General features: G+C 34.0%; 1 long non-coding RNA gene across 11 annotated transcripts; it reads right to left on the bottom strand.

The window, feature by feature from the left end:
* Nucleotides 1-19,413: 19,413 nt before the first annotated feature.
* On the bottom strand, nucleotides 19,414-23,073 carry LOC145629208 (uncharacterized). 11 transcript variants are annotated; one of them, XR_014111612.1, is made up of 9 exons: nucleotides 22,933-23,073; nucleotides 22,651-22,719; nucleotides 22,278-22,416; nucleotides 21,904-21,987; nucleotides 21,522-21,672; nucleotides 21,410-21,441; nucleotides 20,331-20,534; nucleotides 19,990-20,111; nucleotides 19,414-19,674 (listed from the first exon to the last, which is right to left on the bottom strand). It is a non-coding gene; the product is annotated as an uncharacterized LOC145629208 (long non-coding RNA). The 11 variants fall into 11 exon arrangements; XR_014111606.1 differs by having other exon boundaries at nucleotides 20,331-20,531; XR_014111603.1 differs by adding an exon at nucleotides 22,057-22,134 and having other exon boundaries at nucleotides 20,331-21,672.
* Between the last annotated feature and the right edge of the window lie 2,410 nt (nucleotides 23,074-25,483).

Raw genomic sequence — 25,483 nt, 5'->3', positions numbered from 1 at the left:
TATTAATGCAGACATAATTCTAAAATATTGGTGATCACTTCAATTAATAATAAGATTAAAAGGGATCCTAAACCGGTTGTCCAAATTATCTTATTAGGCGTGATTTTCAATTACATATTCCCTTTAAACATGCAATATGGTGATAATAACAATTATAGAACAACATTAATATTAAAACCAATTTAATCACAATTCCAACAACATAAAATCGTTAGAAAAATAATAAAAACAAAAGGAGCATGATCCTTACTTTGATTCTGTTTGTTTGCAACTACAAAATAATAAACGAGTTAGTAACTTCAAGGAAATAAATAAACAGTAATTAAATTAAATCAAATAAGATAAAGTTGATTTTGGGGCCAAACCCTCAAATAGCTCTACCTTTCACGCCTTGGCTTAAGGACAGAACCTCGAGTAAAATATGGACTCCTTTGAGTGCTTGAAGAATGAATTTTGAAGTGAAAAGGGTAGGCTAGTGTTTAGGCTAAAGCATAGAAGAGAGAGAATAAAATAACAGAATTACTCGGTGCCCCGTTCATCAGAAATGAGGGGGTATTTACACTAGTAGAAAAATACAAAAAGGCAACCCCCAATTGGCACCGGTTCAGGCCAAACCGGTGCCAAAAACCGGCCTACAATTGGGCGGGGAATTAGACCAAGAACAATGGCACCGGTTCAGCTCAAACCGGTGCCAAAAATAAAATGGCCACCGGTTTGAACCGGTGCCACTGAACCGTTGCTCCAAAAACAAAAAAACCCGGCCTTTCCTTTATATATATATACCCTAATATATATAACCTAACCTAGCTACCTCCTTCTCTCTCCTCATTCTCTCTCCTCGGCGCTTCTCCTTCTCCCTCCTCTAATCACGATCCGCTTCACCTTCTTCCTCCTCTGATCTAGATCGCGCGGCGCCGGCGTTCCTCTCCTCCCCTCCTTCTCTCTCCGACCTCTCTTCTCTGTCCTCTCTCCCTTCTCTGTCCTCTTCTGTCTCGATCTCCGACCTCTCTTCTGTCTTCTGCCCACCACCACCGACGCCACTAACCACCGCCGCCACCAATTCCACTTATTTTCTGGTCAAATTTGAGGTTAGTGCATGTTTCTGGGTTTAATTTGTAAGGGTTTCTGGGTTTAATTATATATGTTATATGTCTTAATTTTTTTGGTTTGATTGTTGTAATATTGTTCAAAATTGATTGGTGTAATTATAATTCATTGCCTTAATGTTTTTGGGTTTGATTGTTGTAAATTTGCACTTAATTGATTTTTCAAAATTTCTGGGATTAATTGATTTTCGAAAGTTTTGGGGTTAATTGTTGTTCTTGGTTAATTGATTTTCGAAAGTTTCTGGATTAATTGATTTTCGAAAGTTTTGGGAATTGATTTTCGAAAGTTTTGGGAATTGATTTTCGAAAGTTTTGGGGTTAACTCAATGTTTGTGCGGTTTTCTGGGTTTTCTATATTGATTTTCTCTTTCTCTTTCTCTTGCATGCATGAGTTTTCTGGGTTATTGTTTCTTTTTTTTTTTTTTTTTTTTGAGTTTTAATAATTTCTGGGTTATTATTGATGCAGGTGTTAATTCAAGCTACAATTCAAGGATTCAAGACTTTTTTTTTTTTATTGTTTTGATGTTGTAATTTTTTTTATTGTTTTACAATTTCAATTTCTGAGTAGAATTTCATTATAATTTATTGTAACTTTTTTTTTTTTTTTTTTTGTATTGTACAATAACAATTTACTTGAATGTAATGTGATAAATTGAATATAACAATTTCAATCAAAACTCCGTATTTTACCATTTTGTTTGGTTCGTATTTCTGATGTTTGTTAACTTGTTTGTATATTATTTTTGTAATTATTGCAAGAAAAAAGTGTAAAAAAAAAAAAAAAAAAAATATAATACCAAAAAGGCACCGGTTAACCGGTGCCTAAAAGAGCTTCCACTAAAAAAATTTATTTCGCGGAACTATTTAAGGCACCGGTTAACCGGTGCCAAAACCGGTTTATGGCACCGGTTTTGAACCGGTGCCAAAAAGGGGGTATTTGGCACCCCCCACATAGGCACGGGTTCAAACCGGTGCCTTAGGCCGGGTTTGAACCGGTGCCAAATGCGTTTTTTCACGTAGTGTTATAAGGAAAATGTGCTGAGGGAGCACACGGAACCCTAAAATGATAAAAACCCTAAAAAAGTATCCCGTGACACGGTCAAACTGTACTGTAACACGGGAAGCTCCTCCGTCAGACGGTACACTTTCCCGTGACACGGTACATAATTGATGTGACGCGGGAAATTTTCAGAAAACGGGATAAAAAACACGTTAAGGGTTTACGCGGAAAAGACACGGAATGTCCCGTGTCACGGCAGACCTCCCGTGTCACGGGAAATCCCACCGTCAGACGGGAAGGATTCCCGTGACATGGTAGGTACCTGCCGTGGCGCGGGAAATTCCAGCCTGTTTTTCCGTCTAAATACATTTTTAACCCTAATTTCCTTCGGCATTTTAAGTGCCGATTGATAATTTCAGGCCTTTTCTGACTTTTTATTATTCGGGCTAAAATAAGAAAATAATCAAATAAAAATAAATAAAGGGTTTGGGCCAAAAATAAATAACAAAACAATAAAATAAAAAAGGTTTGGGCTAAAAATTAATTAATAAGTTTGGGCTGAAATTAAAACTATGCTTTTACCAAACATCAAGACTAATCCATGGACTGTTCAAAAATATGAATTTAATAAAATACGATTTTTTAAGCACTCTCGGGATTAAATACTAAACCCGACCAATAGTGGCGGTGAAAGGTTGTTCATCATCGGGTTTGGTTTTGGGGAGACATGTTTAGGTGTCTACAATAATAAATAATCAATGATTAGAATAAACATGAATAATAATTATAATAATAATAATAACATTCATAATCATCATAAATTATAACAATTATAATCATAATCATGTTCATGTTAATATTAAAGCATAATAATAGCAAGATCCTAGGCATGATACTAACAAGATTAATAACAAACCCTAGCATGTCACTAAGCAATAAAAATCAAATCTTTAACCCTAACATGATACTAACAATCATAAATATTAGGAAGAACATAGGAAGTATCGTAACAATCATATTTAATATTAAAATTACCCTAGACATGATACTAGGAATATCATAATAACAATGTAAACATGATTTCTACATCATAACATCAATTAAAACCATTAAAGTACTTACTTTGATGCTTCGTACCTCTTTCTAATAACAAAATACACACGTTAGTAACTTCAAGGAAAATAATAATCAAACAATTAAATTAAATAATTGAAAGAGGGATTTGGGACCAAACCCTCAAAAATTAAACCTTTCACGTCTAGGGCGAAGGCAACTTCGAATATGGCTAGGTGTTTCTAGATCTTGTGAATACGGAATTTTGTATTTGAAAACAAGTTTAGAAAAGAACGATGAATGAAAGAGAGATGAATGCTAATTAAAACTGATTGTAGATCATGAGAATTGGTGAATGATTAAGAGAGAATTAGAGAATTAATGATTGCGAATGAAAACTGATTGTAGATGAATGATGGATGTAGATGATGATAATTGGTTTTTAATACGATATTTATAGAGAAATCAGCCAAAAAGATAAAATAAACAAAACACAGTCTGACGCACAAAAAACAGAGCTGGCGCCACCCTTGGCTAGCTGGCGCCAGGCACCAACACTAGTGTCAGGCGCCAATGGCTAGCGCCAGGCGCCAGGTCTGGTTCCAGGCGCCAAGGCCTGGGGTTAGGCGCCAAGCCTATTTCCAACGCGTTTTCGAAAATCAGATAAGTTTACCTTACTGGAGGATAAAATCATATAATTTCCTCGAAAATGCTATTTGATTTTGATTAAAACTCTGAAAAGTCAACAAAAGTCAATTTATCAATGCTAATTGAATTAGGAATGAAAAGAACCTTCTAAAAGATTCTAGAAGACTAAAACCATTCCTAATTGCATTAGGAATGATAAATCATATTAGGCCCTCCTCTAGATCATTGGGCCGTATATAAAGCTCAAACCGAGCTCAGTTTAGTAAATTGGTCATAACTTCCTCAATATTCATCGGAATTGGGCTTATAATATATCGTTGGAAAGGTCTTTGCAAGCCCCATCCAACTACACTACTATTGGACCCATATCATGGACCAACCAAACTGTATTGGCTGTTTTCATAAAATAAGTTTTCAAAAACAGAGAGAAGAGAAAAGAAAATAAAACTTTCCGCAACACTAGACTTTCCACACTTTTGCTTCATTCGATTATGATTCGACGTGAAAGGTACTCATCACTGGGTTTGGTTTTGGGAAGACACAAATGGGTGTCTACAGTCACCATCTTTTATTTCCACCGCCCTAGACCTGAGATACCAATAAGCTTCCTGTTTATCACAGAGATCCTCAAGCTTTGCTTCGAGAGATGCACAAAACTCTAGATTGTCTTTCGATACTGCTCTACTTTGCGCTTCCTTAAGGCTCCTCTCAGTGCCATCAATTTTCCTGTTGTAGACACCCATTTGTGTCTCCCCAAAACCAAACCCAGTGATGAGTACCTTTCGCGTCGAATCATAATCGAATGAAGTGAAAGTGTGGAAAGTCTAGCGTTGCGGATAGTTTTAATTTCTTTTCTTTTCTCTCTGTTTTTGAAAACTTATTTTAATAAAACAGTCAATCCAGTTTGGTTGGTCCATGATATGGATCCAATAATAGTGTAGTTGAATTGGGTTTGAAAAAACCTTTCCAACGATATATTATAAGCCCAATTCCGATGAATAATGAGGAAGTTATGGCCAAAATACTAAACTGGGCCCGATTTGGTTTTTATATGCGGCCCAATAATCTAGAGGAGGGCCTATTATTAATTATCATTCCTAAAGCTATTAGGATTGATTATAGTCATTTAGAATACTCTAGAAGGTTCTTTTAAATCCTAATGGAGTTAGGATTGATAATTATGTTTTAAAGAGTTTGAAATTGAATAAAACTACTCCTTTTAAGAATCCTTGTTTTGTACAAAGTGGAATATATTCAGATTTTATTTTTGTGCCTCATAATATTTATCCAAATTTTATATGGTTGGATAGATCTTTAAATTATCTTTCCAATGATATATTATAATATTAAATCCGAGTTATAACGAAAAAGATATGAATGAGACATGAAACTTTATCCAAAACTGACACCCTTCCACTATTTTGGCCATATCTTTTTATCTACAAAATATTTTAATCTGATTCTAATTGTATTGGAAAGTAGACTTTAAGAGCTTTCCAACGACATATTATATGCTTGATTTGGACTTCCGGATCAAAAGATATGATAAAAACAAAAACGCATTAAAAACGGGCTTGGCGCCTGACTCCAGGCATTGGCGCCTGAAACAAGGCCTGGCGCCTGGCGCCAGCCATCGGCGCCTGGCGCCAGCCATCGGCGCCTGGCGCCAGCCATCGGCGCCTGGTGCTAGCCATTGGCGCCTGGCGCCAATGGCCAATTCCTGGCGCCAACCTCGTTTTGCGTGCGCCAGACTCTATTATGTTAATTTTATCTTTTTGGCTGATTTTCTCTATAAATAACGTATTAAAACTCCGTTTTCGAGGCAGATTTCATCAATTCTTATTTCAATTCACCAACTCTCATCAAGATTTTCTTGATTATTCTCTCTCTCTTTTCTAAACTAGCCTTTTCTCAAATAAATAATTCCGCATTCGCAAGATCTAGAAACACCTAGCCATATTCGAAGTTGTCTTCGCCCTAGACGTGAAAGGTTTAATTTCTGAGGGTTTGGTCCCAAATCTCTCTTTCAATTATTTAATTTAATTGTTTGTTTATTATTTTCCTTGAAGTTACTAACGTGTGTATTTTGTTATTAGAAAGTGGTACGAAGCATCAAAGTAAGTATTTTAATTGATAAATTGATTTATGATGTAGAAATCATGTTTAGATTGTTATTATGATTCCTAGTATCATGTCTAGGGTAATTTTAATATTAAATATGATTGTTACGATGCCTTTTATTCTCTTCCTAATATTTATGATTGCTAGTATCGTGTTAGGGTTAAAGATTTGATTTTTATTGCTTAGTGACATGCTAGGGTTTGTTATTAATCTTGTTAGTATCATGCCTAGGATCTTGCTATTATTATGCTTTAATATTAACATGAACATGATTATGATTATAATTATTATAATTTTATGATGATGATTTTATGATGATTATTTTAACATGATTATTATTATGGTTATTTATTATTATCATGATTATTTCAATTTATTTTTATGATGATGATATTGTTTATTGATTATGTTGCTTGATACATTATTTATTCTTTATTGCTTGATCACACCTTTTATTGCATGTTTAAAGGGAATTGGTACTTGTAATCGCGCTTAATAAGATAATTAATAATCTTGTTTAGGGTTATTGTGATTATAATTCAAGTGATCGCCAATAATAGTTTATTTGTGCATTAAATTCAACCAACATAGATTAAACAGGTTTAGGGTTAATCCTAATGATTGCATGTTAATTAAAAAGCGCACATGAATACGATCAGAATAAAGTAGAGGCCTATTATTAGGGCAGGTTCAATCTCTTTTAGGTTGGATTTGTACCTTCATCCCCAAACCCTTATTTGGTTCTAGACCTTATGGATTTGACGATCTCTTGGATCGTTAAGGGGTGTAACCTTCATCCTATGAACGGTTTACAAGTTCCTAAAACTTGTTGGCGACTCTTTTGCTCTATATTCTTCCCTTTTGGACGCCACCGTACTTTAGTGTATGATCACAGTGGGGTTCGAGCTAGTGGGATTAAAGGCTTGAAATTATTCCCTACACCTGTCAAGGTCTCTGAACTTCTCCCCGCTCCACCCTCTAAGAGCACCTAGTAAAACCTCAAGCCTCATAGCCATGGGACTCCCCTCAGTACCACTCCAAGAATCTCGGACCACCTTCTCACAAGATGAATCCAATAACCACGCCGTCTCGAACTTAAAGTTTTTCTTTCCTTTTTTGCGCTTCTTTTTTGGTCTTTTTAGTCTAGCAAGAATCGGGGCATAATCAGATTTGACACGAACCAAGTGTTCCACCATAGCATCCGGGTAAATATGCATCCACTCCTCATTGCCACAATATCTATCTAGACGTTCACGAATCAAAGTTTCCTCCGATAAACCCTTCTCCCAAGTGAACCATGGGCCAGTGAAGCCCAAGTCTCTCAAATGACAAGCATCAAGGACTTCTCTAAACTTTGTGATCCCCCTTCTCTCCGAGTCCTCCCCTCCTTGCTTCTCCTCATAACACAAAATCTCGTTGTAGTCGCCCCCGATCAATAACGGACCATCAAAAGAGGAACATAATCCTCGGATGAGCTGCCATGTTTTCCACTTATTACTAGTCTCAGGCCAACCATACAAACCAACAAATCTCCAAGGTACCCCTCCACCTTCGACAATGTCACCACAGATATGATTTTGGGACATAGAGATAAGGGAAAAAGATAGAACGTCACTTTTCCAATAAATACACAGACCTCCAGCTAAGCCAACACTACTAACACCAATAGCACAGTCAAAACCAAACTTCTTTTTTAAATTTTCAGATTCAATTTTATTTATTTTAGTCTCGGATAAAAATAGTAAATCAGGGGCAAAAAAAAGACACCATCGACGGAGTGTCCTAACTGCCCTAGGGTTTCCCACACCCCAGCAGTTCCGACACAAGAGATTCATGGCTGTTCGCGGGGTTAGGTTATACCAACTCTCGCTACTTCAATAATGCTATGAGCTGTAGTTAAACGAGCCCGTTTCGAGACGTCATCCACCTCCATGTCATCCCCTACTGCCATCTCCTTCCTCTTCCCACCAACACTCTCTTTACTTCCTCCTGCTCCCCTCACTCCACCCACTCCCTCTTTTTTTAACTTCACTCCCTTTTTAGCCAATCCCTTCCTACTCCCCATAGAAGCTGTAAAGGCAAACATTTGTAGGCTCTCAGGGTGAATATATTCCCCCTCATCCCTTACCACAAGACCCCCCTCCCCTGTTTTAAATTGTTCCATATCTTTTGGAAGGTGTTCGATCAATTTCGACCCCAACAGGTGAAGTATGCGTTTGAGTCTCCAGCCTCATCTCCCCCACCACTCCCTCCCCCTTATTCTTCTCTTGCTCATGAGATTTATAGTTCTCTGAGTAATCACTCTTGCTATCTTTTTCTTCAGAAACCTTCTTGCTCACAAATAAGACTTTCCTGCACGATTTCACCTCCTCCACCTCCTCCAACAGTTTCTGTCTCCCCTTACGAGGAGTAGCCCTAAGACGCAAGCTCCATCCCAGCCCTTGAACTTGTTTGTCTTCAGTCACATTCAAACAGTCCTTTTCGCTATGACCTATCACTCCACACATCAAGCAAAAGAATGGGAGTCTCTCATATTTCAGTCCAAATCGAATGATTTTTCCATCCCTCCCCTTCATACTCACGAAACGCCGCAAAGGTTTTGTAATGTCAAGATTTAATTTCACCCTCCTGTATGAGTCCAGGCCAAAATCATCTTGTTCTATGTCTAATAACTCCCCCATAGAAGCAGTTAGGGTCCTTACCACTTCATTCGATCGGCAGTTGAACGGCAAATTCTCTAAACGAACCCAGAAGGGTGAATGCGTCAGCGAGATCAGTGGGTTGCTCATTCCCTACCACTTCGTTAAGGATTAGCAGATTATTCTCAAAACACCAAGGTCTACCTTCCAGTACCTTTTCTTTATCCTTCCAATGGAAGAATTGGAAAATAAACATATTCACGCCAATAGCCCTAATTACAACTCTCTTCGACACTAACCACACTTGAATCATGGTTCTCTTTAAAGCATCAAAATTGAAGTTCCGATCTGAAATCAATTTCCCCACCAGCATCAAGGAAATTCGATCCTCAGACTCCGTGTCCTCTACCTCTCCAACATCCACAATTTCGTTCTTAGGGTCTGAAATTCGCAGGTTCAAGCACTGGTTCGCCAGTTTCTCGGCCGCCATGGCTAGCCGGAGAACGCACTTCTCTCACAAAGTAGGGTTAGCCTCTCTCTCAAGGGAGCCCTCGCCCTCTCTTTTAAGGGAGAAAAAAATCAGATAACAGAGTTATTTATTTATACATTCTGTATTTATTAAGAAAGTATTTGTTTCCATTCGCATTGGAGCTTACAAAGAATTCACTAAAAAATTTGGGAAGCTGTACTTGTATGTTTTCTTTAAACGCCTTTTATCATCCTATGAGTTTAATTTGTTGACAACAGACCGTGTCTTGAGTAGTTGAGTATGACATCTTTGATTCTTTGTGGACATATGATTATCTACATCTTTGATTCTTTGTGGACATATGATTATCTAATATCTTTTCATTATTAAGAGTATCATATTATGATGTACTTCTATTATATTTTATGTAATCCAGATTCCAGCATCAAAATTTTTAATTCTTATAGTGAGACTCAAGTTTGAGCATTAAAATATAAAATGAGTTGTTTTTTATTTTCAATGGTGATACCATACCCACTTCTCAATTTAGCAACTCGTGTGAAGTCTAATTTCTCAATGATGAGACTCTCTAAAATACAAATGTCACTTTCAATTTATGACCCATCAATTATTATAAGATTAAAAAATAATTAAAAAAAGATAAAACTTAAATAAATTATAAAATATATTAGAATATTGACAAGGGTCTACACTTTTTATCAAATGAGACTCAAAGTTGAGTATCTAAACTTAGCAACTTTTTTGGGAATTGCTAAGTTTAGATACCAAATTATTGATTATTGATATACATTGCAAAAAATACTCTCTTTTTCCTAAAAATACTCGCTTGAGTTTTACCATTTGAGAGGTTCTTATATTAGTTTTGCACACTAGTATTGATTTTAAAAAATCTAACTTAATTGTCTTATTGGCTCACGAATACGGAGTACTTACTAATTTTTTGGCTCATGAATACTTCCTTGTGTTTCAAAATAAATGTCTCAATTTGACTTTTAGACTATTTACCTATATCACTTTGACCTCTGTTTTTGCTTTATGCTTAAGTTAAATACAGTTATATCATTTGTTTGAACCGTCTCACTCTATAGTTTTGAACAACTTTATACTAATTTATATAAACTGATAATCAAATATTTTGTCAGTTAAAGTTCAGCGTTGATAAATAAACTAGCGAAATGGGACATTTTAATTTCTAATTAATTTTCTAAACACTGCTAATTTGTCTTATTGGCACTATTCCATTTTTCAACTCTTACTAAATAAAAGCAACAAATTATACTTGTAATCTCTTAGCTTTTCCAATCTAGAATTTGTTAGGTCAGATATAATTTCTTTTAATTGAGTCGCTTTCTGTAGCTAATTCAATGAACCTACTTTATTTTAATTTTAATTTTTGGTGTAAAGAGAGACACAAAGTTAATGAAATAAACGAAATTTAGGGCATGTTTATATTTATTGAAATGAGCTGAACTGAACTGATTGGAGCTGAACTGAACTGAACTGAACTGATTGGAGCTGAACTGAACTGAGTTGAACTGAATATTTTATGAGAGAGGAAAATTAGGAGCTGAGCTAAACTAAACTGAACTAAATGATTGAAGCTGAACTGAACTGAACTGATTGGAGCTGAACTGAACTGAAATGAACTGAACTGAACTGATTGGAGTTGAACTGAACTGAACTAAACTGATTGGAGCTGAACTGAACTGAAATTAAGTAAATGTGAACAGGTCTTTAATCACAAGGCTTGGGATGTAACAACCCCTCTTTTATTATTCTAACTAAGGGCATGTTTCGATTTATTGAAAATATTTAAATTGAATTGAATTGAACTTAATAGAGCTGAAGTGGATTGTTTCTGAGAGAAGAAAATTAGGAATTGAGCTAGCTGAAGTGATTGAAGCTGAATTGAACTAAACTGAACTGAAATTTAGATGAACAGAACAAGCCCTAATTAGTATTTTTTAAGTTAAGGTTAAGCTATTTCTAATTTTTGTGATGTTTTCTAAAGTGATAATATTATTACATTTTAAAATTGAATTTTAGTAATTAAAGGTGAATATTATTGATCAAATATATTTAATTTTGTTTATCCATTTTTTAGTGGTTAACAATATATTGTATTGCATGAGGTTACAAATACTTAATTTTGGTTTTAATTTACTAATGATAATAGATTTTTATTGTTAAGACTTTTTTTTTTTTTTAACTAGGACTAGTTATTGCGTCTTAAAACTTATCAATAAACCTATACTAAAGGCGAAATCAGGAATGACACTTATCATTTCTTAGTTAAAAATTTTCCCGCCTTTTTTTCTTTCCTTTTCAGTCTTTTGTCATACTTTAATGACATCCATTTTATAACCTAAGATAATAGTTATTTCCATTTTCACAATATATTTAATTCAATTATACTCAATTAATTTTTTTACATATATTCTATATACTAGGAAACTTTAAGTTACAAAAAATACTAAAATAGATTGTATTGGAATATATTATTTTACAAGATTATTATAATATTATCAATATCAATTTTTTTTCCTTCAACTTTTATCATATGATAATAAAATTTATTTTAATTAAAAAAGAAAATTCATTTTGATAGCATACTTTGTATTAATCTTAAAATTATACATAACGTTTATAAGAAAAAAATAATTTTGTAATAGTATACTTTATACATAACATATATTGGAAAATTAAACCTAATTATTCTAAATATTTTAAAACCCCGGCCTACTAACTAAAACATATTTAAAAAGTTGATTATAGAATACTAATTATCCTAAAGTAAAATGAACTCAACTTAATTTTCATATTATGTCGATTAATGTATGTCAACAATTTAAGGACAAATGTATATGAGTTCGTACATGGGTACTAATCTAAGTTTATTTTTTAATTTTCTTATATAAAATTTTATAGCTTCTAATTCTATATTACTATATTTATTTATTTATACAATTCAATTTAATAACCTTTACGTAAGGCCCTGTTTGATTCACCTTAATTTTGCTGAACTGAAATTATTTTTACTGAACTGAACTTATTTTTACTGAACTGAACTTAATTTTACTGAACTGAAATTATTTTTACTGAACTTAAATTATTTTTACTGAACTGAAATTATTTTTACTGATATTCTATTATAATTCTTCTTTAAGAAAATTGAATTTTACTGAACTGAACTTATTTTTACTGAACTGAAATTATTTTTACTTAATATTAGTATTGGTATAAACTAATTAAAATTCAAGTTATTTGTTTGAAAATATTTTTTTTTGGATAAATTATTGTTGAATTAAACCATTATTTATTATTTATTTGCTGTAAAATTTAATTATGAATGTGCATGGCACGGGACTTAACCTAGTTTGTACTAAGGCTATGTGTAGTTCACCTGATCTGGTGTACGAAGTAGAATTTTTTTTGCTCTGGCTTGTTTTTTATTTGACCAAAATTTGACCTTATTTATACAAGCCAATTTTAATGTGATTTTTTTTTATTGCTATTATGGTATTTTTAATGTACTATTATACTTACAGTGGTATTTTTAATGTGTTTATCTCATCTTATTCTTACATACTAATTTGTAAGATAAAAATTATCAAATGAGATATCATTAGATTCGTATTAATGCATTTATATTTTCCAAACATAAATGGATCGAAATAGATCTTTCTTTGTACCTCACTCACTATGTTTTGCTAAGTTCCATCACCCTCACATAGTCACATAGCTGTTTCCGGCTATATAGAAAAGTGAATCTACTAGTGAGTATAAACTAAAATGACTCACAACTTAATAAAAAAAGTGAATCAATTATGGAGCAACTTTATTTTGTTCTCCATATTAAATGACTCACTTCACAGTTTCATGACTAACTTCACAGTTTTCATACATTGATATTTTAAACTTTATCCCTTAGTATATAGAGTTAAGATCACATTTGGTGATCAAGTTTTCACCAATTTTACTTTTTGGTGATCAACGTTTTTTTCATTGTAGTTTGGTGATTGAGGTCAACTTTTCGGTGACACAACTCACTTGAATTATGTTTAACTCACCTTTAGCCACACCAAAACTTAAGCACCTCCAAAAAAAAAAACATAATCACCTGTCATAAATAAATTTGGAATTATTTATGAAATATTTTTTTTTTTTTTTTTTGCCAAAAACTAGCCGTTTAGGTTTAAATTACAAAATGTATGTATTCCACTTCCTAACAGAAAGAGAAGATAATTAAAAAAACAACTCGTCCAAACTCCATTGCAACACTTCATCATTTCAAGCAAATCCAGCACATCCTTCAAATTTTTTTTTTTAAAAAAAATCTTGCAAGAACAATCATGGTGTTAACAAAACACCCAACAATCATGGTGTTAAAAAAACACCCAACAATTATGGTGTTACCACAACCACAATTTCACATAATTCATACAAACATATACTTCCTCTGTCCCTTAATACAATGTCTCTTTCTCTTTATTATGTGAGGAATAAATGCTCAAAACAGACATTGTATTAAGGGATGTAGGGAGTACTATGTTTTCAAAAATAATAACAATGTAAATTTTCTTATACTTAGCATCACATTACTTGAGTAACATAACCGATCAATCAAAACAACAATTCCACACTTTATAATAGTTATTCTACCATTTACCATAAAATTAAGGAAAAAATGCTCCTATTAATCTGAACTTTGCCTCGTCCGCCCAAATTAATCTGAACTTTGGATTATTATCTATCACTCCCAACTTTAGGGGGTATTAATTTCTATTGCACCCAACAAGTCATCCAACCCGATGCAGCAGGTTACCTAGACACGTGTCAACACGTGATAGGTCCAAAAAAAAAATTTTAAAAAGAAAAAAAATAAACACAAAAATAAAAATAAAAAAAAACTACCAAACCCAGCCCCCCACCCCTATCCCGAAAAACACTCCACCACCACCCCCACCCTGCCGGAAATTCGCCCCCACCCCCGAAAACCCCTCCCCAGCAGCCCAGCCACCTGCGAATGAAAACCCCTCCTCCCCCACGAAAACCACTCCTTAGCAGCCCAGCCACCCTCGAAAACCCCTCCCCAACAGCCCAGCCACGAAATCGGCGACATTCAGCCACGATTTCTGCCACAAACTGCCGAAATCGGCCGGTTTAGGGTATTCAGCCCCTCGGCCCTTTTCGGCCATTTGCGGTCGAAATCAACCATTTCCGGGCATCGGTGGTGGTGGTTTGGTGGGCGTCGGTGGTGTTCGTGTGGTGGTGGCTGTGATGTTCGTGTGGTGGGGCAGCTGTTGTGTTAGTTTTAAGTTTTTTTTTTTTCTTTTCTCTATTTTTCTCAACCAATTACATATTGACAAGTGTGCAAAAAATAATAATTCACAAATGTTTATCTGATTTACCGGTTGCAAGTCATTTGGGTGCAATAAAAATTAATACCCGCTAAAGTTGAGAGTGATAGATAATAATCGAAAGTTCGGATTAATTTGGCTGACGAGACAAAGTTCAGATTAATGGGAGCAATTTTTCCTAAAATTAATAAGAATTAGAAGGTTTTTTTTTATTATTATTTTTAAAGTTCCATATAAACCCTAACTGGATCAAGAACTCATCATCAATACACAACAAAAAAAGGCAATATAATTATGAAAACAAAAATAATGTAAAAAGATCAGATTGTACCTTACCAAAAGTTAATAAGTGTTTGTGCAAATTTTTTCCAAAATGGCTCGAGACCATAAGAGAAAAGAAAAGGAAAAAGAAGGGGAGAATATCCTTTGTATTTTTCTTTAATTGAGTAAATAATACCTAGAGAAGAAGAGGGTAGAGCGCGTGAAAATGGGGAGCAAAGAGAGCGGAAACGTGATTTCAATAACTGACGTTTTCAATAAAAGGAAAAAAAAAACTACATCAGCTTAATTCCTATTGATTAACCTTAGGTGACTTAGTTTTTAACCCCAGATGATCCGGGATGGGGTTTCTAGATCGCCCGACCGGGCGGTGTTCCACCAGGTCTGGAGAAACTTAATCTCGCGCCCGATCGGGCGGCAGCTCGCCCGATCGGGCCCGCCTTTTTTCCTAGGTCGGTTTGCTTTGCGTGTTTCTTTTTCCGGGACTCATATAAATACGAGTCTTGCCTTTTCATGAGATTCATTCACTTTCTAGCCGAAAACACAAACCTACCTTTTGAGATCTGAACAGTTCTTGAGCAATTCCACTCTTCGAGTTCGGGTGCACGGATTACGGAGAGAGTTGTGTTAAACTTGGGGGGCGTGCGTCACTAGGAAACTTGTACCGGTGGTGGCGTATTTCGCTTCTAAGGCAGTGGATTTTGTTCCACGGCGCGACTGTGAGTTTGAGATCTTCAATCCAGGAAAGTTCTAATCTTTTTGTTTGTTATTGATTTCAACAGTTATTTTACCAACATTGATCTCAATCATCATAATGCAATGAAAAAAAAAAGTTAATCACCAAAAGATGAAATTGGCGAAAACATAATCACCGATTGTTATCTTAACTCATAATATATAGCCTGTTGCCTAATAAAAATGTGCTATATTGTTAAATGTTAAAGCTAGTTGTACATCATGTAATCCTAATCCTGATGACTCAATATCTATCCCAAAAATGAGGAACTTTTAATTAAAAAATACGTACAGGATAAACAAAGTTGAAAAAAGTGCTTGAAGTCTTTGCGCATTACGGCATTAACGTCATTGTTTAAAAAAAAAAATTGGTAAAATAGAGGGAAGGTTACAATATAAATACGTAATACAAGTACCGAAGTACGTGCATCGGTGCAAATAAATTCCGGCATAATTGAATGTTTGGCCCTAATTTAATATTTGCAACATAGCCAATAATCATACTAGTAATTGAATTTGGATTAGTTCTTTACTCCGTCATTTTCAAAACTATAGTTTATGTCTTTGTGAGCTGGTTTTAATATTACTAGTTATCGAGCCTCCGCGCGCGATGCGCGCGCTTCGTATGGTGAATCAGAAAAGTTTAGTTTGGCGCTTATTTTAATGTGTAATTAATTTGTTGTATCTTGACATAGTGTTTGTTGCATTTTATATATACAATGTTATCATTATATATAGATTAATAAAGTTGTAGTTGTTTATGTAGCAATAATTTATAACGTGTAGTATAATTATTGTGTATTCTTGTCAATTCATAATGTAGCAATAATTTATAATGTGTATGTTAATTATGTAAATAGTGATGTTGCATTGTTGTATCAAATTAAGGATACACAATAATTATACCTAGGCTAAAACTCCTTCAGATAGTCCTCCGTGTCTTCCCGTCAACGTCCTACAAAATTAGCTCTCACTCCCTTTAATAGACGATGGAGAAGCAAAGCATCAATGGCGGAAAACTACCGGCACCGCGAAAAAAGCTACCAAAAGAGAGAGTATTCGGAGCAAATGTTGTTCAATTATCAGAAGATGAAGCAAATCAGCTAATTAATTTGTTGTATTTTGACATATTATTTGGTATAATAATGTTATTGTTATATATGGATTAGTAATGTCGTTGTTTATGTAGTAAGAAATTATAACGTGAAATTTAATTATGGGTCGTTCTATTTTATGTGAATGGATTGGTTTTTTTTTTTTTTTTTTTTTTAAATACCAAATAAATAAAAGATGATTTATATTTGCAATTATGAATTGTTTTAGTCGGATCTGATCAATTTGCATTTAAATTTGGGTTAAATTGTGTTTTTTGTATGGTCGATGCTCCAATTTTTCTCTTTCTTTTCCTTTCTCTATCTTATCCTCTTTCCTTCATAACCCATATTTCTATCTCTTCTATTTAATCTAACTTTTTTTTTCTCCCGACCTTTATCCCTTCTTCTACCCCCCTTATCTCCTTTGAACTGGTATCTCTATCTTTCAGCTTGCCCTATCTCTTAGCCCCTCTTTATTTGTCTCTCTCTTCAAACCCTTCGCTTTCCTAGTTCCCTTTCTCTCTCTCGATGATTATCTCTATTTTGGCCATTGTTTTTCTACCTACTTTTCCTTTCTCTTCTTCCCTCCTCTATCTTAAGTAACCCCAGACCGACTAATCCCGGACTAAGTAATTCTTCAAGTAAACCCCCTGAATGAACCCTCAAGTAACCACTGACCGAGTAACCCCTGACCGAAATCTTTAGGTAACCCTGACCAAATTACTCAAGTAACCCCTGACCGAACTCCTTAAATAACCCCTTACCTAGTAACTCGAGTAACCCCTTACCAAGTAACTCAAGTAACCCATGACCGATTAACTCCTCAAGTAACCCTTGACCGAGTAATTCGAGTAACCACTGATCGAGTAATCCCTCAAGTAACCTTAACCGAGTGAACCTCTTGAACAACCCCTATCTGAACCCCAAAAGTAATCATTGGGGAATAAGTTGTGATTCACTTCGCCATACCTTGTCTTGATATGAAATTTACCTTAGCTTCCTCGGGACCCCATTTGTCAAGCCCAAAATCTGACTGCTTTGCATTGAATTCCTAATGCATCGAGTTGGTACTTATTTAAGCAACATAATTGTTATAATTGGAATTATAACCGACAGGTATGACCGACTAATATGTCTTTGACATGAAACGATGCGCGCGCTCCATTTGGCGAATCGGAATTGTTTTGCATAGCACTTAAGGTAAATGTGTAATTAATTTGTTGTATTTTGACATAGTATTTGTTACATCTACGAATACAACGTCATGGTTATATATAGATTAGTAATGCTGTTGTCCTTCATAACCCATATTTCTATCTCTCCCATGTTTTTCTAACTCTTTTTTCTCCCGACCTTTATCCCTTCTTCTAGCCTATCCCTTATCTCTTTTGAACAGGTATCTTTATCTTTCGGCCTGCCCTATCTCTTAGCCCCTCTTTGTCTCTCTCTTCAAACCCTACTCTTTCCTAGTTCCATCTCTCTCTCTCTTGATGATTCTCTCTATTTTGGCCCCTGTTTCTCTACCTCCTTTTCCCTTTCTCTCCTTCTCCCCTTCCTTTCCTTCTCTATCTTAAGTAACCCCTGATCGACTAACCCCAAACTGAGTAATTGTTCAAGTAACCCCTGAATGAACCCTTAAGTAACCCTTGACCGAATAACCCCTGACCGAACTCTTTAAGTAACCCTGACCGAATTACTCAAGTTATAGACTTCACGCATGTGATGTGCGCGCTCCGATTGGTAAAATGTTATGGAAGTCATACTTGTTAACAATAATGTTAGAGTTCGATGTTATTTTCTTTGGGCATATCGAAATTGTTATGAGAGTATAATTTTGATTTGTGCAACAATAATTTGAGCGCATGTTTAAAATAATATTAGACACGTAAAATCTATTACATTTGGACATAATAGCTGGCATTTCTTCAAAACCTCTAAATTATATACAATTATCTCTTAAAATTTGCTCACCTCTAAATAATTTGCTAACCTCTAAAAATCATAATTACCTCACCTCTAAATCGATTGTTCACCCTTAAACAGTTTGATCACCCTTACAGAATTTGCTCATCCTTAAACAAATTGTTCACACCTGCAGAATTTACTCACCTTTAAAAGTCATATACAATACTTCACTCCTAAATAATTTGTTTACTCTAAAAACCATATGCTAATTAACTCACCTCTAATAGTTTGTTCATTACTAATATTTTGCCCAATCCTAAAAATCATATACAATTACGTACCCTACCTTTAAATAAATTGTTCACCCCGCCCCTGCAAAATTTGCCCACCGTGGTTCAGAAGAATCATACTCTCATCACACCAGCAACTATGAAATGTATAGAAAGCAGAAGGCAAGCAAGGATGAGGTTGAAGAGTTGCTTAGTCATGAATCTGTGTACATTTTTTTTATTATATGGCAGGATTTTTCTGCTGATTTGATTGGTGTAAATTGTATCACATGGATTAGTATTGCAATCCTTTTATTTCATTGGTTGTGTAATATTGACAAAAAAATACTCAAGAGTTTCCTCTTTGTTATCCGCCCTTTTTAATGACAATCAGTTTCTCTCTCTTCTTTTTGTTTTGCAAATGATTTGGTTTTAGTTCCTATGTACTTTCTTTAATTCTCCTTAATACTCGTTATTTTTCTTCAAAAGTGACTATCATTCGGGGACGTAATAGTTTCATTTATTACAAAATACAAAAGTGACCCAATAAATGCAAATTTCCTGTATTTTGGATTAGTTGAACCAAATATCAATAAAATTAATATTCAAATAGCTCCGTTACAGCTTTTATGATGAGCTTTGAGATGAAACATTACAACAATCTCCAGAAACCTCAATTGTAAAAAGCACAAAATGATGAAGCGAAACACCAAATTCAAGTAAACAATCTGAACATATTTAAAGAAGTTAGTCTGAAATATAATAGTTGGAACAACTAAGTTGTTACAAAATAATACTACAAACACAAGCTACGGGCTTAGAAGATACAAACTCATAAGAAGATAATATCAGCTACTCTGCAAAGCAGATTCTATGCACCTGTATCTCCCTACAAAAATGTACTCACCGGGAATACATTGATAGCTAGGCTTGAAAAGTTGAAATACTCTTCACGTGACTTCTTAAGCAAGGCACCTGGTAATTAAGGACCAAAAGATTCCTTATCGGTAAAAAATATATCAATCAAAATGAGCAACATAAATTAAGAACTCAAAGCACAAAATCAGAACCCATTAGATAAAGCCAAACTTGGGGTTCCTTCCCCTTCTTGTTAAATATCTTCACACAATCGAAACCCATAATTTAATCTCTCAATTTATGAAGAATCTGCTCTTGTCAAAGTATACTATTTTAATAGATTACTTATATGAACACGCACGAGTGTCTTAACTTGTAGAGGTAATTATCAAGTTGATGAGAGAAAAATGAGGAAAATTTTGACAATTATACCTGTAATTTTTCGTTCGGAAAAGAGCCAGGCTGTATTTCTTCAAATTCTTCTGATTGTTCAGCCACTGTCCTTGGGTTTCGCTACTGGCTGCTCCATTATTCACTATTGTAAAGCATCCCACCTAATAATCCATTTTGAAGAAAATTTAAGGCTCAAATTCATAAATTATTAACAATATCAAACATTTTGAATTAAAATTCCCAAACCATGCACTTAAATCCCCCCAAAATCCCAAATACAACTACTGTAATAAAATGATACACTATTTTCTTCTTCCTCAATTCAAACAACTCAATTGCAAATGATATTTGATGATTAATAAGAAGAAAGAAAATCTTACCTAAGAAGCTACTTCAATAGAGCAGTGAAAACCCAGATTGTGAATTTGATTTACCTCAGAAGCTACTTCAAATGGAGCAGTGAAAACCCAGAAGCCACTCCAATGCGAGTAATGTCGAAAAGTTATTTGTAGGCTTCCTCAACTCACGAGAGATGGAGATGGACTTCCCCAAAAGAACGAGAGTGATAAAGGTCTTCCTCACTGCTACAAGGTTCAGGTTTCCTTGTAAAGTAAAGTAAATGTGCAAATGACAGCATAATGACTACTAACCTATTACGCAACACATAATGTCCTGCGTAATGATACAATTAAAGTTTTGAAAGAAAACTGTTAAGATGCAGGCCAAACACACAGCAAATAAAGTAGCAAGAACAACAGATACCATAAGCAATATTGCATGTTTCAGCAAGTTGGTTAATTGGTCATACTCACAGCTGCAACTATGATTTCCTGATACTATTTCAAACGGCACTATGAGCAAATAGCGGATTTCTTTATACTATAGTAACACATAAACAAGAGTACAAGAACAAGAAACACCCCGCTCCCCCCCCCCCCCCCCCAAACACCTCAATAAAAAGCTTTGGTGCGGGTTCAATCAAGGTTACATATCAAAGAATGGACACCACACCAGGTGGAAAAAAAAAAAACATGAATTAACTTGCAACCCGCCAGACAACCATTTTGACAGTATCAATACAACATTAAACAATCTACCATTACTGAAACCATTGACAGTGTACTTTTTCTTTCATTCATTTAGGACTAAGTGACTAACTAAAACCACCAAAAAATTTCTACAGTTGCCCTAGAAACTGCATTAGGTGATCAAATTTGTACAAAACAAATACACATTCTATCATATTAGGACTTCACACAATTTTAATTCAATGAACAAACATAATGAAAATTATAGTAGAAAATTTAAATTTACACATTAACATTAGCCAACTACTTTAAATTTGAACATGATCAACTTGCAAATTCGAGTTAATTTTGACATGATTAGTAATGAAAATAATACGTAGTAGTAGCAATTAACAAAATTAAGATTAGAGCTGAAAAATGGGTACACTGACCAAATTGGAAAGAATAATTATCTTCTGAGTGGCTGTTAAAAAAAAGGAACAATTAGCATAGAATTAAAAAATAATTATACAAAAGAATTGAGATAATAGCAAATAGAAATACCTAAAAAAACTAACATATGCAATGAAAATTCCGTTATTGTAAAGTAAAGTAAATGTGCCAGACAGCAAGCTCACTCCTAAAAGCAAATCCTACAAAATCATGCTAGGCTTGAGAAGAGTTTGAACCCCCAAAGTAATCCCACCGCATGCACCTACACACACACCAGAATCATAGCTTAGTATCTTCGCCATAAGGCGAAAGGCCCTGAAAGCATACATGATACATTTACAGCAAACCAACAAGTATTTGCCAATTTAACCTTTAGAATTACAAAGTCCAGAATTCAAATCATATAATTACAAAGAAATTGAAAAGTAATAAACACACAATTACTAATTTTAATAATATATAAGAATATACGATAAAAATAGAAATTTCTGACCTCGACTTTCAAGGGCCAGCATGAGCCGTTGAGTAATGATCAGTAGGCGCTAACAATAGATCTCCCACCAAAAAAAATCTAAACCTGCAAAATTACCAACAATATAACAAAAACCTTTGTTAAATGCAAAAGCAATTAAAGGGTGAAAATAACCTTTAAAATCTTCAAATTGTAAGAATCTGAAGAAATTTCAAGATAATCCCTCTCTGATCACAGTGGAAGGAATCAAACCTAAACCAAAAATTAATAAAAAAAAAATTGAAAAAGATTTCAACAGCATAAAAAACCAGAAAACCTCAAACTGTAAGAATTGTAAAGAAAACTTAAAGTTAAAAATACTAACAATGCAAAATCAAAAATAAAAGAAAACTTACATCTTTCAATTGTAGAAAAAGAGGTTTTTCCTGTCTTTCAAATTCCCTTAAAGATTGCTCGACTGTACATCCCAGGCTTGGAATTGTTGAGTTGACCCAAAAACTTGGAAATCCATGAGCGATAATTCGACCTAGAACACTGGAAATTAAACCATCAAAATTTGACATACCTAGAATGAAAGCGAGCAAATCGATAAAGAGATCCCGACATTAATTTTTTATCAGATTGAACCCTAAAATATTCAACCCATAAAAATTAATAAAATTGGTTTCCATTTTTTTCTCAAAATTAGATCGAAGTAAATCTGATAATAATTCACAAAAAGTAAATCCGATTTTAAAATGGAAAATTGATGATTGAAAAACACATTACTTGTAAGCTGCTTCAGTAAATGGAAAGCTCAGAATTCGCTTTAATGGAGGAACGGAAAAGGTTCGGAAGCTGCTTCAATGGAGAAAAAAGATAAGAAAGTCAAGTAGCTACAATTCAGGGAAATCAATATTCAAACATGAAAATCGACAATGAAGATTGGAAGAAACAACGAATTTAACAAAAGCAAAATCGAGCAGAAAATCAAAAGCGAAAATTATTGAAACTGATCAAAATTTTACAAGAAATACAATTTGTTAATTAAGAGAAAATAAAAGAACTCACCTTGAGGAGAGAAATCTGAGGTAAAGATTGAGGAGAGAGATTGAAATCTGAGGTAGAGACTGAGGACTTGAGGAGAGAGAAATTGGGGATCGAATTTAGATGATAACCCTAGGTCAAAGATTGAATAACCCTGGATAAAGTGATCACCAGCAAGCAGAAAGTAATCAAGAGCCAACAAAACACCACCTAAGCATTTTGGCTGAGAGAAGAACGAGAGCCAACAGATCACCAGCAGCAAAAATAAGGGCAAAATCGTAATTGTACTTTTTGAGGGGCAAAATTGTCATCACACTATTACTAAGGAGTTTTCAACTTGCCAACTTCTCACTTTTAATAGTTATATAGATTAATATTGGCAATGTAACCCCTACTAGCTACTGCCATTGACCCTATGAGGTCACCTTCTTCCATTATACTCATCAAAAACTCAAAACTATATCCTTCATTTTCTTTTTTTTGTTAATGAGTTGCAACTCTTTAAACATTTTATAATAATTATAGTCTTTAAATTAAATGCATTTTACTAAAAAAAGCTACAAGAATTTGATATTTTTATAATACAAGATCATTCCACACTTGTCTGATAAATAATACAAATTAATACATAATATGATAATATAATGTTGATTTGTTGGACACTCTTGGTTTATTTTATACAAAATAGTACAAATCTTTGACTCCTCATTTCCCAATTGAAAACAAATACAATTCATATTAGAATACATAATACAGATCACAATACGAGATAAACTAAGATGACATAAGAAAAGGTCATCACAAGACTTACAACTAAAACATAACCTAGCCTAAATTACTCAATTTTAAGAATTTTATTTTTAAGGGAAATTTAATAATGATATAATATGAACATAACTACCTAATTTGATCATGATGAAATTCAATTCAATTGAAATCAAAACAATAATCTGACTTAAGATAACCCAATAGAAAAAATAATCTAACTAGCTCGTCTATCCAAACAAGAAATAACATCCGTTAATTATTTGTTAATAACCTGGACCAGATTGACCCAAATCAAAAAAGACCGTACTTGGAGATTACTAACAAGCCAATTTTATCTATTTTACCTAACCCAATAAGTAACCCAAAGCAGGTTCATCTGAACTTATTTGCTGGCCTAAATTAACACCTTTTACTGTAGTTTATATTTGTTAAGGTAAGAAGAATGTTCCCTTTTCACATCAAAACATTGATTAGGTCGATCTAACCCTGATTAGTGGACACAACAATCCTTATCATTAGACCAAATAATAATTAGCTAATGTTGACAACTTTATCATTGATTCATTATTATTATTTTTTTGGGTAGGTAAACCAATCTAAAACCTCTAATAGGTCAGCTCAACTCAAGTTAATGGGTTATACACTTTAAGAGTCGGGGGAAGGGTTGGGGAAATGGAAACCCACTATTAAAATGCCTCTAGTTAGGATAATCGAGTATCTAACCTTAAGGATGTAAGGTCATTTCTTTATTAACAGGCCAACATGTTAATGTATGTATTTTAATTTTGACCATTTAACATCATATATTATTTCTTAATTACAGCATTGGGAGTTAGTTCATGCATACAATCAAATTCACATTTTATCTAATTGATGTCTCAAATTATCTTTAAGTTAAAAATAATATGGAGAACTTCTTATCTTTCTTTTTGCTTGCAACATTTGTTTTTTATTTTGAATTTTATATCGAGATGAATCAACTAAGATCCTATGTGACTCATTTTTCCATAATAAACAAAATGTGAATCTTTACCTTTTAAAAAAAATTGAGATCGACAACATAGTGTTTGCTTTAACTATATCTTCTAAATTAAAATGTTTTTTTTAAAAGCAATTAAAATGTTTAGCTACTTATTTGTTTTCGTTAATGTTAATTGCCTCTTTCTACAAACAATTATATTTGTGACACAAAACTAAATTGAAAGAGCTTCCGGGACATGGGTAGCTATAGTGCTCAGTGCGTACCTCCTAATTAATATGATTTTTTAAATGGTGCGATGAAAAATAACGTATAAAATATATATAATCTTAAGGAAAGGTGACATACCCTATTGAATCAACACCTCTTACATGTTAAGTCAATCCAGCTCTACAGTTTAACGCTTGAGAGTAGAGGAGGGAGGTAAAGGAATCCTCTACTCCCAAGTAGGTGTGAAATATCGGTTTGAGGTGTGGTTTATAGCCCAAACCGAAACCAGACCATATTAATTTGGTTTGGGATTTTTTTTAAACCACACCACACACTTACATTATTCAGTTAAAACCAAACCACATTGTTTTTAATTTGGTTTTCAAAGAAAAAAACAAACCACACCGCCTTTTTTTCAGGCATAGTATTAATTTTGGGCTTTGATTAGTAATTTTTTTTCGGACATGCTGAAAAACATAACCTGGGGTTGAACATTAGATGTATGTGGACTATAATTTAGATATAAATCTGTATTTCGGTTTGGTTTTTGGTTTTCCAAATCCTAAAGCCGAAATCAAATCACAAACTGCAAATTTTTAATTTTCCAAACCGCATTGA

This window comes from Chenopodium album, chromosome 4 (assembly GCF_948465745.1).
Source record: "Chenopodium album chromosome 4, dcCheAlbu1.1, whole genome shotgun sequence".
Lineage (NCBI taxonomy): Eukaryota > Viridiplantae > Streptophyta > Magnoliopsida > Caryophyllales > Amaranthaceae > Chenopodium > Chenopodium album.
This window is presented reverse-complemented; position numbering and strand designations above follow the sequence as displayed.